The sequence below is a fragment of the Anguilla rostrata genome, chromosome 3 (assembly GCF_018555375.3).
Source record: "Anguilla rostrata isolate EN2019 chromosome 3, ASM1855537v3, whole genome shotgun sequence".
NCBI classification, from domain to species: domain Eukaryota; kingdom Metazoa; phylum Chordata; class Actinopteri; order Anguilliformes; family Anguillidae; genus Anguilla; species Anguilla rostrata.
In genome coordinates this window covers 62570858-62583534 of record NC_057935.1, presented here as the reverse complement: position 1 = coordinate 62583534, position 12677 = coordinate 62570858, and positions in this window count along the sequence as shown.

Below are 12677 nucleotides of genomic sequence, written 5' to 3'. Positions count from 1 at the left end.
CCTTCCCCCATTTCATTCCATGGCTATCAGCCCAGATGCTCAAAGCAATGTGGATAGAGGGAGGGAGGGTTGTAGTAGTTGTTATGGCCAGCCAGGGGGAAGGAGAGGGAGATTGCAATTGCGCACCAGGAGGTGGTGGGAGTGGGGGTATTAGAAGTTGTGGACCGGGGGGGTGAGGTGGGGGATATTGCAATCATGGTGACAGGTCCCCTGAAGGCTTTCCCAAAATAGGGGGGCCTGTTTATCATTATTGGTTACTTTACTGTAAACAGAACAACCCATACCTTTTGAAGAGTCATATCTACACATATCATGTGAGGACACGTGTTCGAAGCCTTTGTGGAAGTTCACAGAAGTCATGCCATCAGGTAAACACCCGGAGGATATCGGGGAAACGGTTTCAGTTTAAAAGATGGGAGCAGAAACGGGAAACTACATAATGTCTAAGGTTTCACCCTCCACTTTGTTCCTGTTTTATTCTTCATGTTAAAATTGAAACTACTCATGAGACAATTAAAACTGAAACGTATATGTCCTGCTCAACAATACTCATAACTGTGAGACAAAGAAATACATTATCACACCTGGCTTAACACGCAGGCTTTATGGCAAATGTACAGTTAAAGCTGAACCATTACTTTTAATGCTTGTGAGGGTAAATTCAGGCTGTCATTACTGACAGGACTTAGCGGGTAACTTTCCCATCATCCCCCTGCCTACAGCTGACAGAGTGGGGTCAGGTGTGACAGGGGGGGTCCTGGTATGTGTTTCCCAGACGGGACAACAATGCGGGCCCTCTGGTTTCTGGGGTGGCCCGGTACAGTGTGGGGGTTATCCGCCTGGAATCTCTCCTCCAGACCACCCTCCACCTCCGCCCCCACCCGGGGGAGGGGGTGTGTAACGCTGTCGCTCTGGGAAACAGCGGCCTCCGAATGTGCGGGGGGTGCTTCTCATTCAGGCTCAGGTAACACGGTGGAGAGGGAGGGAGGGGGGGGGGGGCTAAATGGACCGGGGGTAAGAGGGTAACCCTGAACCAGAGGTGAACGGGACGGCAGTGAGCAATGACCCAGTTTCGTGGCCCCTGTCCCAAGAGCAGATGGGCCTGTGGGAGGCTTGTCTCCACTTAGGGCTGTTTCTCAGAGCAGAAGGCTGGCTGCCTCTTCATACAGGTGGAGTTAGTGTGGCACTATGTTGGAGATGTTACAAAAAAAACAGAACTGAAATTAAAGATCTAATAAGACCCTGTTTGTTAAATACTGTCACTGCCATGTGGCTACTGCTCTCTCTCTCTCTCACACACACACTCTCTCTCTCTTTTTCTCACACATGCACACACTCTCATTCTCTTTCTCTCTCACTCTCACTCACACAGACACACACACACACACACAGACACTCACTCTGGTTTTTTTACTTCAGATTTTTATGCCTGCTGATACAGTGTGCATATAGTATTGCAGTTGTGGAAGGCGCGGCAGATTGTCAGCCCCGTCAGTCTCTCGTATGTTTGGCTGCGTTGGAGGCCAGCAGAGAGCAGGGGGTCATGAGGTTGTGTTTACCTGAGGCAGGTATTTCCTCTCTGCGCTGATAAGGCCAGGAGAGAGGAAGTGCTTCGTTCCAGGTGAGTGGAAAGTGGCTCAGGAAATGGCACTAAACACAATCAGGCGTACACACATACACACACACTCACACATGTACACACACATACACACACACACAGGTGTACACACATATCCACACATACCCACATACACACATGCACACTTACACACACACACACAGGCGTACACACATACCCACATACACACACACACACGTACACACACACAACAGGCGTACACACATACCCACACATACCCACATACACACACACACGTACACACACACACACCCACACACACAGACACGTACACACACATGCAGGCGTACACACATACCCACACATACCCACATACACACACACACACACACACACACACACACACACACACGTACACACACACACACACACACACACACACACAGGCGTACACACACACACACACACACACACACACACACAGGCGTACACACATACCCACACCACCAGTTCTATGTCTCCAGGATTCATATTTGGGAATACCTTATTGTGCACTGCAGAAGCTGTTTTGCTGGCGCGGTTTATGGTTTGCAGCAGATTGCAGTGGCAGTTCTGCTGAAGTGGGAGTTCTCCCTGTTATGCGCGCACGTCCGTGCGTTCGACGGTGACGCATGTTGCCTAGCGCCCCGCGCAGCGTGTGGTCCTCACGGTGGCGGGGCCCGTGCGGCGGGCCCCGTGGGCGGGAGGCCGAAGGAGAGGGCCGACCTCCCCTTTCTCCCCCGAATGCCGCAGAAAGGCTCATTATCCCAGCGGAGATGGCGGGAAACCACATGGCCGCTTTTGTGACCCAATCCAAACACAAGCTTCGCTAATAAGGAGGGAGCGGACGGGCCCCCCCTACTTCAGCCCTCAGTCCCATTTTCGGATTTCCAGGCCTCTGCAGCTGCCTGTCCCGCAAGAGCACTTACCCGTGTCATTTTATCCGGCTCTCCGGGTCCCGCTGAACAGCCGCGCAAGTTTATTTTTTTTTGTGGTCCCCCCCCCCCCCTCCCCGGTATGACTCCAGAGATGGAAATTAAGCCATGTATCTTCATTAAGAGAGGCAGGTGTCCCCGCAGCCCGCTCAGGTGAAGGAGCAGAGTGGGGTGTGTGTGTGTGTGTGTGTGTGTGTGGGGTGGGTGGGTGGGGGGATGGGGCATCTCCACACCAACGGGTGACTCCACACCAGGCTTTCAAACCCCCCCACCCACCCACCCCATGCACTTAATTGCCCATGTAATGAGCTGCTGCTGAATGGGATTACTTGTATGGAGGCACTTGAGGGTCCCGCGCATTAGCGGGCCTCCTGGAGGCCCTAATCTCCAGGGGAGCACACAGAGGGTGTTGTCCCCGGACCACAATGGCCCACCTCCCCTCGCGGCTCCGCTGTTTTCCTGCGCTTTTCCCCTCCCGCTTTGTCTCCTAATTCATCTTCGAGAAGTTGGCCCCCGCTTTGAAACCCCCGGAGGAAGCCGAGGGGGCTTTGTGACCCGAGAGGCAGACGGAATTACCTGAGGGCCCGGGCGCACTCCACGCACACAGGCACCTGCTGTCCTCACAGCGCAGACGCCCGCCTCTCCGCCCCACACACGTCGCCCCTGCACACGTCTCCGCTCGCTGTTCGCTGTCGTGCTTCGTTCAACGTGTTGTGCCCACCTGATATAACTTCAGTTTCTTAAGCTCTACTGTGTATCGTATCTGATAGCAGCTGGAAAAAACCAGGACTAGGAATCGCTGAGCCAAACAATTTATGTCTTGTTCTCAGAATAGGTCTCGGGCTGTTTGAAGGACATCTCCATCTGGGCGGCAGACCACTGCTTGAAGCTTGACCTGACTGAGGTGCTCTGCGTTCTCTTTAAGTCATTTCCACGGTAAGACTTCTCACTCAGTCTAGATCAGTGGTTCCCAACCCAGGAGATCTACCATCCTATAGGTTTTCACTTCAATCTGAATTTGGCACACCTGACTCTAATCATTAGCGGCTCAGTGAGATGCCTGTTTGTTGAATGAGGTTGTGCTTTATTAGGGTTGGGGTGAACGTCTACAGGACAGTAGATCTCCAGCAGCGGGGTTGGGATCCGCTGATCTAGATGCTACAGGAGAGCTTACTCAGAACACTTCTACCGTAAAAATAGCCGCAGAGTCACACTAGATGACAAACTTCCTCCCTGGCCCGCAGATTTTTTCCTTTACAACTTTCAAAGAATCTGCCCCTTCCTCAGAACCTACTCTACCTGGCTCCAGGTGCAGACCCTGGCAATTCCCTCTTTGCTGGGCTCCCTGCCTGTGTCAACAAACTGTGCTGCAGCTAATCCGGAAGGCAGTCATATGGCTTGTCTAACCTTCCCAAGCACGCTCACTTCATACCCCTCCTCGGCTCACTCCGCTGGCTGCCTGTTGCAGCTTGCACCATCAAATCTTTGATTCTAGCCTACAGGGCAGTGAATGGAACTACTCCAAGGTGCTTCCAATCTACCCTAAAACTGTGCACGTTGGCCAAATATCTCCCTTCTGCAGACCCCTGGACATCTGGCTTGTGACCTTCCCCTGGATGCTTTTCAGAGTCACAATGCTTGTTTGTGCACGCCCCACAGAGGTGGAAAGAACCTCAGGACAGCAGAATCATTGGAATCGCACAGGCTGAAGTCAGGCCTCTTCAGACTGCATCTCGGCTCCCCTCCCTTCCTGTTACCGGCATGAATCTATGATTTGTTTTATGGCTCTCGGTCGGCCAAAATCAGGGCTGCCCAGCCCTGTTCCTGGAGATTGACCATCCTGTTAATTTTGATTTCAACCCTGAATTGACACAAATTCTACTGATTGGCACTGTAGATTCTACTAACTAGCAGCTCAACGAAACCTATTAGCTGTTGAATGAGGTTGTGCTTTGGTAAGGTTGGAGTGAGAACCTGCAGGATGGTAGATCTCCAAGAACAGGGTTGGGCAGCCCTGTCCTAAATTAACTTTCACTTAATGCTTTAATTACCTTGCACTTATTCTTGCTGGTCTAGGAATGCTGTTCACCAGGTCTGGCTCTGTTGCTCACATGACATGGTGGATGCATTTATTTTCTCTCTGACTGCAAGTCATTCTGGGTGAGTGTTTACAAAATGAGTGTAAATACAGCATATTCATCTAGGTTTAGCAGGGCAGTTTGATATTTATCAATTGTGTTTCCATTTTCCTTCAGGAACCCAGTTTTAAAATCAAATTCCAGGCTCTGTGATGTATGGCTTTTATCTTTGAAGTGCACCTTGTGGTGGTGGACACTGGCCCTTTTGTTGACAGTGGAAGTGGCAAGCAGATATATGACAAGTAGCCTTACAATTGCCAGTTGCACTTTAATGATGGCTGTGTCTGGAGTTTGGGAACATGTGTAAGTGTGTGTGGAGGGGGGCGTCGAGACAGTGGAGACATTGTGTTTCGGAGTCTAAGGTGATGCTTAAGGTTTAATTCCGCTAATGGATATTTGTACACTCTCCATTGTGCCGCGGTTTCCCACATGAATATATTCCCCCCATTACAATTGGGGAAGCTGAGTAGACCACCCTTCTCACGCTGTTTGCAGTAAAATATTGCCCCCCCCCCCCTCCCCCCACCGTACAATCCCTCGGCAGGGCGGCTGACAAATCGGCGGCTGTTGTCCCCCCCTCTCTCAGGGCCCGGGGTTAATGATTAGCGCTTCGGGAGGTTAATGCCTGCAGACAGTGCTTTCTGTGGTCCCCTCAGCAGATGTTGGTGGGGCTTTAATGTGGTTATCAGACCTGCCTGCCCCCGGAGCCCCGCTCCCCCATTATGCGGCGCTGCATTCCAGGGCCTGCGCCATGGCGACGGGGCAACCTGAGGCTGAGCGCGGGGCTCCCGCCAGGCCCCGGCAGCCCACGCCGCTGTCAACCGGGGCTGCCCCATCCACCACAGGGCCCCTCTCCCACTCTCACTGCCCCTCTCCTCATCTTTCCCCCTCCCAAATCACAGTGTCTGCCCCTCTCCCACTCTCACTGCCCCTCTCCTAATCTTTCCCCCTCCCAAACCACAGTGTCTGCCCCTCTCCCACTCTCACTGCCCCTCTCCTAATCTTTCCCCCTTCCCAAATCACAGTGTCTGCCCCTCTCCCACTCTCACTGCCTCTCTCATCTGTCCCTCTTTACACTCTGACTGCCCCATTCTACTCAAACTGACCTGCTCTGATTCTAACTGCCCTGTTCCCACTCTAAGTACCCCACTCCCACTTTAACTCCTTGCTCTCACTCTAACTGCCCTGTTCCCACTCTGACTGCCCCACTCCCTCTCTAACTGCCCCACTCTCACTTTAATTGCCCCACTCATACTCTAACTGCTCTGCTTCCAGTCGAACTGCCCCACTCTGACTCTAATTGCCATGCTCCCAGTCTAACTGCCCTACTCCCACTCTAACTGCCTCATTGCCACTCTAATGCACATCTACTCTAAATTCCAAATGATCTATCATGCATATCGATCTCAATATCAAGTAGGACTATTGCATAAAAGGCGCAGTGTAGCACAGTGGTAAGGAACTGGCTTGTAACGAAGGTCGCAGGTTCGATTCCGGGAAGGACACTGCCGTTGTACCCTTGAGCAAGGTACTTAACCGAAATTGCTTCAGTATATATCCAGCTGTATAAATGAATACAACGTAAAATGCTATGTAAAAGTTGTGTACGTCGCTCTGGATAAGAGCGTCTGCTAAATGCCTGTAATGTAATGTAATGTAATGTAATGATTCCAAACTAAAATATTCTCAAAAATAATGCCAGAAAGTGCCATACGTAGATGGTAGAGGAGAATAGGATACAGATCCTCTGAGCATAGACAGCATATGTGTACAGAGGGGTCTTTCTGGGGAAATAGAGGCTGATGTTGACCTCGCATCGGGCCACGGAGCCTGATCGGCTTGCCTGCAGCTGTACTTGAGGTTGCCACGACTCCTCCCCAATCTAATGTAAGTATAGAGTATCAGGTTTCTCAGCGTGGGTGTGACAGGGCTGACCGGAGTGGGGAGTTTGCATCAGCGCAGATTACTGTCACTACGGGAAACTGCGGCGCGGCATCAGTGCAGTGCACGGATGAGCTCACGCGGTACCAGTTCGGTAGATTGCAGTGCAGATGTGCCACCAGCACCATATACAGACCTGTAGATGCCGTGTTAAAACAGCCGACTTACGCGACATGTTGTCGTTAAACACCATCATCTGAGCAGTTCGCCCAAATATAAATGCTATAAATAAGGGTCACGCGAAATGCATATGATTGCCAGACCCTTCCCCTTCACTTCCACCGAATGGGTTTTTTTTTGTTGTTTTGTTTTGTTTTTGATGGAGTCACGAGCGTTACTACCCCCAGGTTAGAAGAGGAATGTGGGAAACTCGCCTGTAATTAAAGTATTCTGTAACTCAATTAAATTTGCTGCCTCCAGCGACTGCAGCACCGCCAGAGTGGGATTAAATCCTGGGAAAGCAGTTTTCACAACCACACTCTATTCTTAATGATGCTGAGCATTGAGGGCCAAGTATTTTAACGTTAAGTTGCTTAAATTGGGTATTCGATATATAATACAGGGTAGATTTGTGGGCTGAACAACAACAAAATGGAGTAAATAGAGAAATGTTGTGATCTCTGTTCTAACTTTATTACAGTGCGCAGGCATTGTTGACAGTTTTCTTTTTTTTGTGTGTGTGCAGTCACAAGCAAAGTGATGAACATAATACAGCTTTTAATTCGATGTAAAATATAAAGCATGTTTTTTCCTGCGCATTTTAATGGACACTGTGATGTCATTCCTTTGGAACTGAATCAATTTTTTTTTAAAGCACAAAACCTTTGATGAGGCTACTTTACCCCAACGTCCATAATAAATTTAGAAATCGATTTTATGAAACATACCAACGTATCATCATTTAACAGGTATTAGTAGACTAGTAGGCTACAATTTTCTAATCTTGCCAAATTATGTTCAGTATTTTCGTTAAAATATGTAGGCTATGACACGTAGCTAGGACATGTTTTTTTCTGCAACAGAATATTTTCCATGTGATAGGAGTATTTTGCATTTAAATAAACAACATTACTGGAAGCCTAATCGATTTGCCAACATTTTGATCAGAATCACCATTTAGACTGAATGATGCAGGGAACTCAAAAACATTAACAAAAAATAGCTTACAAAAAGTACCGTAAAAATAGTTAGGTCCACGTTTGATATAGTCCCCCCCGCCCCCCTTTGTGTTTCACAGAGCGGATTAACTTATCAGGGGTACCGTACAGATAGAGTTTACTTAATTGTTTATCGACGGACCGCTGAATAAAGCAGTAAAACGGGGTGAAAGAAAAGCCCTGATTTATGAGTAAAAAAGACCCCCTTGTATGCCCCCCCTCTTTCTGCACACACTCTTTTGCTCGGTTGCTGGGCAGTGTATTTGCACTCCTCGAACAATGACGGTCTACAATGGTGGTGCTCAATTAACTGTGTAACACTGTCATCAATTAGGGCATCAATTACAAAGTTGATTGATGAGGCCAAATGATCCGATTCATTTTCTCCATCCAGCGGAAAAACAATCGAAGCATCAATACAGAAACTGGTTGATAAACGTTTTAAATACCCCAGAACCCCTTCCATCTTTATTGAATTTGATTATGGTTTTAGCCGACACTTTTTCACAGTGTACAAGGTAACTGTAAAAAAAAGCCCTCTTAATATGTAATAGATTGCTTTGACTCCCACACTTTTTGTTTACAACATAGTTATTTAAATGTTTACGTTTGCGTTTTTTTCTGTGGGCTATATGCAAATATAGACGTGATTTTACCAAATATGAAAAATCATCCATAATACTGACGTTGCCCTATTATATTATTTAAAAAATACGTAACTGTAGTCGAATAAAATTGTACCACAGTGTTCAATAATTAAATAAATAAAAAAAAATAAATAAATAACACAATGGCGCAAATATGCTAGGGCAAAATGTTTGCGACAAAAATGTTCTTTGCTAGTTGTGTCACAGCACTCCATGGAGTGCTGGAACATGATCACCTCTCAACGGTTATTAAACATAAACGGTATTTTACGCTAGTTTTATTGCAAACATGTATTGACTACTTATATTGCAAAAAACTTTCATATAAAAGTTTAATTTAAATTTAAAGTTAGGCCCTTGCTAATATTTAATTTAATTTGCACTGTTCTGCCAAATATAGCTGTACAACGGAATAATACATTTTAACCTGTGTCATCCCAGAAAATTGTTTTTGCACGACCGTAATAATAATAATAATAATAATAATAATAATAAAAATAATAATAAGAAGAAGAAGATTATGATGCTGCTGCTGCTGCTAATGATGATGATGATGACGATGATGAAGAAGACAGCGATAATGTCATTTTTTTATCTCAAGATGTAAATTTATGGTTTGGAGTGATGTTACACACCACATTTCTGTTTATTATATTTGTAGCTGACGCTTAAATAATCATTGTGATAAGGCCATGCTGATAATTGGCCATTTATACCATATATACGACAGAAATAATACCAAGAATGACAGGTTTCCGTTGAATCGAGATATTGCACGTCCCAAATTGTAAAGAAGGATAAACCATTAGGTCAAAGGCAAACTGTTGTTTTGTCTCCGACGAATCAATGTTGTCATTCTTGACACATACAATCAAACTTAAAATAAAATACTGCATACACACAATAGCAAATAAAAATAAAATAAATGCAACGCGAAGTGGCACCATAGCCGTGACATCATCTTCAAAAGCTCTGAGCGTAACATTTCGCAGCTCGTGTCTTCCGTCTATGTAAGCTATTCTGTTCCGCGAGCGTATTCAGGATGTTCCAGCTATTGAAGTAACCCAAAACAGAATTACATCGCATTACATTGATTTTTGTTTTCTCAAAAACTTAACTTCGCAAATCAGAGTGCGTATTTCCTTCTTTTCACAAATAAAATGGAATTAGGTCAAAATGCGTTTAACAATTTCGCAAACGCGGGACCAATAATTCGATCTTTGTCCCAGCGACTTCATTGAGGCTTGATGTCCAATTCTTTATAATACCGGTCATTAAGCCAAAACTGCATCAATTCTTTGCTTTGAAAAAAAAAAAAAAACCATCAACAATTTGACAAATACCCATTTTAACACCCTTCGTTTCATTCTGCTCGACTTTCCCCTCGGTTTTTGAATTCAGTTATTGATTGCCTGCCTCGCTTCACTTGGGAAAAGGTTGATAAAAGGAGGTTTTCGCTTTCTCCATTCGATGTGACAGCTCCCTAACAAGAATAATGGAAAGCCACCATTCACAGGCAAATCAGCCTAATTCAGCGTGCTCCTCCACTTTCAATGGGGAAGTCACAGTCCTTCCCAGCCCATTCCATCACAGTTCACCGTCTACACAAGTCTTCACCCTCTGCACAAGTCTTCAAAGTTAGCCCGAGACGTTGTTCTTTGTAACCCCCCAGTACCACTCCCAAACTACCAAATAAATGAATAAATACATGCAAAAATAAGATTGACTCTCACGGCCGGCTTGTTGTGTGTGTCCTCCGCCTCCCACCTTTCTGCAGTGTCTTCTTGAGTTGCTTCTAGACAACTGCAGCTACAGCATGCTCATTGTCCTGAGGAAGTTGTGCGCACTTGTTTCTGCTTCTGACATGAATATCGCTTTTGTGTGGAAACAGTTGCAAGGACTGTAGAAATGATCAGCAATAGAAAATGACATCATATGAGGGGGAACTGTTCTGTCTGCTTCCTTTGTGACTGTCATCAGCTTTTTTACCCTAGTGAACTGAAATAAGTTAATTTTCCTTTTCATGATGTACATTTCACAAGACTCCTTATCCAACAAACCCACAATGTGGTTTGATTTAGGTCAAATTGGTTTACAATCTGAATGGTATGAGGATGGAACAGGATAAAGGGAGAGGTTCAAGGAATCTCTTCCATGTGCACAAGCTTAGATAACCTATGGAAGTTATTCTTACCCAGAATACACTGGGGTCAGCTTACTGTAGAGAAAAGGCAAGTTCTGCTGAGCCACAGGGGTGGTCACATCACCAGCACCATCAGTACCTCAGCACCCAGCACCACATAAAGCAGCAAGCCAATATGACCTGTGATACCAAGTCTGGGAGATTATGACCTTGACTGACCTTTCCAATTTGGAAGAGGAAGATGTGAGTGCACCAGACACATCCATGTACACCCCCACCCACAGAAGCAGGTATAGCTGTTCAGTATCCTGCATGATGAGGCTCACACAGAGCCTCTGTTAAGTGCCATCCCCCCCCCTCCCATACACACACACACTCCCTCCCCAGGCCAGAAAAATAACAGGGATGTGTCCACATCCTCCTGTGAATGCACACTTGTTCTCGGTCTGAGTTCGACCATTCAGCCCCCACTAAGAAGACAAGCCCCAATCACAATATTGTCAAGGCTCTGTTGGTTTTGTGGTTCAAATCCTTGTTCACGCTGTTTGCCGAGTACTCGCCTAGCTGTGACAGCCTTCAGACACACAGAGGGCCCTGAAAGGGGTCTTCCACGAGCAGATCCGTCCTGCTGAGCGGCGGGTGAGACGCTCCTTTCTCTCCCCTCCGAGCGAAGCCCAGCCCATTGAGCTGGACCCTGGGATCCTTCCATTGAGGCCGGCTACGGGCCAGCACCTCGGACCTCAGGCCGGGCCACCCCAGCATTCTCCCAGGACACCTGCATCCTGCCCCCCGCCTCCCCACCCCACTGCCGCCCGCTTGTGGGAACCGTCCGTCACTCCTTCGCTACAAGTCTGGACAAAAATACTCAACGCTGATGGCACATTGCAATGGCCATATAGCTCAGGCTGTATGCAGTAGGCTGAATTTGTTCCTCAAAATAAGAGCAGGAAAGGTGCTTTATTTTGTTGTCTAAAAGTGTTCTATTTTTTTTTTTTTTGGGGGGGGGGGTGATGCATATAGTAGTGTATATATTATTATGTATATATATATATATATATATGACTGTTTGTTCCTTGCTGAGGGAGAGTTGGTGATTGGCATGCAGACATTCAAAAGTGCTGCACCTGACGCCAAAGTAAGAGAGGACTTGTAATTCCCTGTGGCAGTCACTGCAAGTGCCCTGACTCAGTGCCAGGCCCCACCTCTCTGCTCTAAATCTCTACGGCATGCTGCAGAAAAATGGCATCAATTAATCTGCATTCACGAGCTGTTTACCGGAGCGCTTCTTTGTTCGCTGCGGTTTTTAATCCAGACAGAGGACTGACTGTTTCTCAGCGTCACAGACAGCGACACTCTGCTCTGCTCATTTTGGGGGAATCGTATCAACTGGCGTTCCGTGACGCTTCCTCTCGACGGTTGCCTCTTCCTGTGCCCTCTTACCACTCCGGAGCAGGAAGCAACGGCTGCTGAAAGAGCAGCCCCCCTCCCCCCATTTCCACCCACTGTATCACGTCCCGGTGCACGCATGAAGACATCTGTCCATATCTGATCAAATATTCTATTTTGGTGCAAATGATTACCTTGAAGGAGGCAATTTTCGCGATGAGGTAATACTAGCCGTTTTTTCCGTGCATAATTCGCCGCTAATTCATTGCCTCCCAGAAGAAGCAACTTTAATTGGGAACCGCGTTTAAAGCCATTCCGCAATTATACAATTACAGTGGAGCCGAGTTTGTGCATGCTTACTCCGCTTGCACCAATTTACTGCGCTTTCTTTGGAGTTTGACTCTAGTTTTCTTTTCAGGGGATGCAAATCTGCCATATTTCTCCCGAAATTAAGCGTAATTGCTCACATTCAAGTGTACGCCTTTCAGCGAGAGGTTCCAATCTAAATACTGTCAGATAGAAACGTTTTTCCTTTTCCAAATCCATCTGTATGCACGCGACAGCTGCATTTTTACCGACAAGTGTGAAGGAATTGGTTCTGAAACAGCTTGCATCACTCCAGAGCCGCCGATATGATTAGCCTACCTAACTCTACCAAGCTGGCCGAAGACCGTTCCCGGTTCCCAGTATCATTTCAAATAGCCTATTTGCA